The sequence below is a fragment of the Syzygium oleosum genome, unplaced genomic scaffold (genome assembly GCF_021117445.2).
Source record: "Syzygium oleosum isolate NSW1041296 unplaced genomic scaffold, Sole_v2.1 Sole_v2.01, whole genome shotgun sequence".
Classification (NCBI taxonomy): domain Eukaryota; kingdom Viridiplantae; phylum Streptophyta; class Magnoliopsida; order Myrtales; family Myrtaceae; genus Syzygium; species Syzygium oleosum.
The window spans coordinates 12,202,823-12,206,533 of NW_026607485.1; the positions used below are offsets into that span (position 1 = coordinate 12,202,823).

The 3,711-nt window shown below is 36.9% G+C and overlaps 1 long non-coding RNA gene across 1 annotated transcript; it reads right to left on the bottom strand.

The window, feature by feature from the left end:
- Nucleotides 1–885: 885 nt before the first annotated feature.
- Nucleotides 886–2,001, bottom strand: LOC115683555 (uncharacterized). Its single transcript, XR_008818422.1, has 3 exons — nucleotides 1,907–2,001; nucleotides 1,456–1,825; nucleotides 886–1,358 (listed from the first exon to the last, which is right to left on the bottom strand). It is a non-coding gene; the product is annotated as an uncharacterized LOC115683555 (long non-coding RNA).
- Nucleotides 2,002–3,711: the final 1,710 nt, after the last annotated feature.

Here is a 3,711-nt window from a genome sequence, read left to right on the forward strand (position 1 = left end):
CCAATCTGGCGAGTCCTGAGCTCGCCGGCCGACATCGTGGCCGGCAACCGGCCTTGGAAGAAGAAAAATAATAAAAAATGAAATGAAAGGAGAAGAAAACGAAAGAAAAAAATAGAAAAATAATTATAAATAATAAATAATTCGATTCTTAATAATAATAATAATAAATTCGCATTTTTAAATAAAAAATAATTACAAATTCGTATTTTTTTAAAACACTATTTTTATATGAACAAACATTTCATTAACCAATGACCCGAGCCTAAGCTTACGAAATGTGCCACTGTGTGTCCTTGTCGGTCAGTCACGGTCAGTCGGGCCAAGACGACCTCGTCGGATTCGGGTTCAGCATGTGCGGCAAGGTGGGTCCGGGTGACCCGACTGACCAGGACGTGGGACGGTACCATGGAGGAGCTCGTCCGATGGGATTCATCCACCGCACAACACTAACATTTGGCCCAAAAGAACATAAGCAAAACATACATTTTGCAAAGCAAATTAAACCCGCTCCATGTTGATGAAAAGAGATCCGATTTCACAGAAATTTCATCATGAATTATGATGCGCAGCCACCGAATTCATGTTAGAAGCTCACTTTTTGGTTACCTTGATTTAAACGAAAAATGATACCACGAATCCACAGGTTGTTGTTATTATTTACGATCTACCCCCCATAATTTCCTTTGGACAGAAGTAGTCGATATCTCCACGATCTAGTGACTGCATAGTACCGTATGAGGTGAGCTTATGATGATTATCAAGCAATACAAGACACCAAATGGAGTCTTCATATCTACGAAAGTGGACAACTTCCAATCATCCAATGCAGAGACTTGTGCGCTCTTTCGCTTTTGCTTCATCATGCTGGGCTTTGCTACTCTGACGTTTGACAATTTATTTTATTTTATTAATTTCAGAATAGTATAAAGAAAGATATCAATGGGAATTTACAGGTTGGCTGATTTTTTCTTATAAAAAAAATTTGAGGGTTGGGCAATGTAATAACCTTTGTTAGGAGCAGAAAGAGATTCCGACTAGGCTATACTCCAAAGGGTTCACTGAAGGCCAGACAGTTCTCGATCAAGAAATCTTACAGAATTCGCGCAATTGGACGAGTTAGAATTGCCAAAGATACTCCAACTGCATCACAGCAGATGGTCAAAAGCTCACAGATAGTCCTACTAATCATACTCCATAAGGCGAAAAAAAAAGTTGCTCGAATCTTGTATTGGCCATAAAAACCCGGTGCCTGTTAAGTTGAAAAATATCTGCACAGCCCTAAAAACGAGGATGCCGCTTGAGATGACTGATAAGACCAAATGTAGTCTCTGATACTCTCAACAGCAATCCAAGAGTACCTGAAAGGAAAGATAAGACGTATGGAGTTAATCATACACGCATGGAGTTCCTCACCCAACTGTCACAAGTTAATCATACACGCACGGAGTTCCTTACCCAATTGTCACATTTGGCAGGCGATCATCATCATCGGGGTGTCTACATACGAAGTCTTCCATCCCGCTCAAGATCAACAAGCACGCTAGCATCATTGGCAAGTTTGTCGAAATTATGTCCTCTCAAGTTCAAGAGCACAAGATTACCTATGTCGCAAGTGTATGGTGAAGTCATTCGTATCAGCCAAAAGAAGAATTTACAAGGTATTTATGGAATGAAATTACCTGTCACAGCTTGCAATGCCGAGCATATGACAGGGAGAGATTCTGGAGGCATAATATTGTATGCAGCATCGACTGCAAGAAGCTCCGGCGCGCATTCAATGAGCTTGGACAAAAATTTCGCCGATTCAATCCCACCGTCATTTTTCCTATACCAAGCAAATTAAATGACTTCGGTTAAACATGGTGACTGTCCTATAAAAGACGCTGAATAGAAAGTCAGTGTTAACCTTATATCAATTTTCAGAAGCTTGCTGTGCGTCACTTTTTGTAGCTCTCGAAAGCCAGATGAACCCAACTCAACAGCACCTATCTTGAGTACTTGAGCTTTAAATCGTTCATTTTTTGCGAAACAAACGGAGTCTAAAATAAGGAAATATAAAGCCTACATTAGTGCAAAGAAAATTTTCTCAATTAAATAGTGTATTAGACCACTTGCGTATTGTGTAAAAAGTTCTTTATATATAGTTGGTGTTTTCTATACTAACTCTCAAAATAAACATGTATGAAGAAATACTTTACACTTCTCTTATTAGCAATCAAAAGAGTGTCGATTCACCTCATTGATAATAAGGGAATCATCAATGTTAAGTATGATCCGGTTCCACTTAAATACGCAATTATAATGTGTTTTATATACATACATCCTCTCTCTATCTATTGATTTAAGCTTTCTTCGATTGGACATTCTAATAAGCTAAATCAATTGAATTATGCAATTGCGTCTTCCAATTATGAATTTATTGATGTAAAAATGATATGAATCCTCTTCCTTTATCTCTCTTGCGGGCAAGTACACGATTGTTTCACGTATTTGGAACTCAAAGAGGAGTAATATACAATCCACAAACTTTTATATCTCTAATAGAAAATCAAACCAACTCTACCTTAAATATTGTAAAAGTATTCAGAAAAATCCATGTATGCGACTTAGATTGATTACTCTAGTTCATTGTTTATAATTGTTATTTTACACAAATAACTGTATCATTTAATCCACAACATTTTTTCGAATTTTTAGAATTTAAATATCTCTCATCCACGTTATGCAAATTGTTATTTGAATTTTTTTAATTGAGTCAATTCGGCCAATTTTGGCTAAAATTTGCTGATGTGGATAATTTTAAATAATATTTTAATAAATTTTCGAATTTTTTATTTTTCTTTTATTTTTCCTTCTTTAATTTATTTTTATTGTGACCGAGGAGGGACCGCTAGCCCTTGCCAACCACTGGGTGAGGCCAACCTGCGAGGCTGCCTTTGCCCGCACCAAGCAAGGGTAGGGTATCACACGGTGGCTGCCACGATGGCCTCACCCTGATTTGGGCGAGGTCGGGTGAGGGCCCTACAGCCCTCGCCGGCGTCGCCCAGTGGCCGTCAAGGGACATAATGGGAAAGGTGCAAAAAGTTTCTTTAGCCAGGTTTATTTAAGAGTAAATTACAACATACATTGGTGTTCAAAAATATTATACTCAAGTGGCTTTTATTCATTTGAGAGAGAGGATAATTATAATTCTCTAATCAATGTTGGATAAGACCACTCGTGTGCTCTATTTTTTCTTATTTTAATACCCCTAGGGACCGCATTCGAAAGTATTCATGTTTGATAATTTATGTTAATGTTGAATAAGTTTTGGGATATAGATCACTCAAAGATGATAAATTAATCGAATTCTCTTTTGAGATCATGACAAGCCACATCATCGCTAGAATAAATATAACTTTGTTGTCTCCTAATTTTGAGGAGGTAAATACTAATGTTCACTGTTGTAATAATATGAATATAATCCCATATGAAGCTTAATTTTTCTTTAAATTGCAAGACAAAGCAAAACAAAAAGGTGCGAAACTGCTGAATCTACCATAGCTAAACAATGTGTTTCCTTTGTTTTCGATTTGGTCTTGAACAAATGATAGTAATTCAACATAATTTTTATAGTGTATATTAAAGTAGAACATATTGAGAATTGTAAAAGAAATGGGCAATATGGGAATTGTATACTATTCTAGAGCATTCCTGGGTAGTTAGGAGATG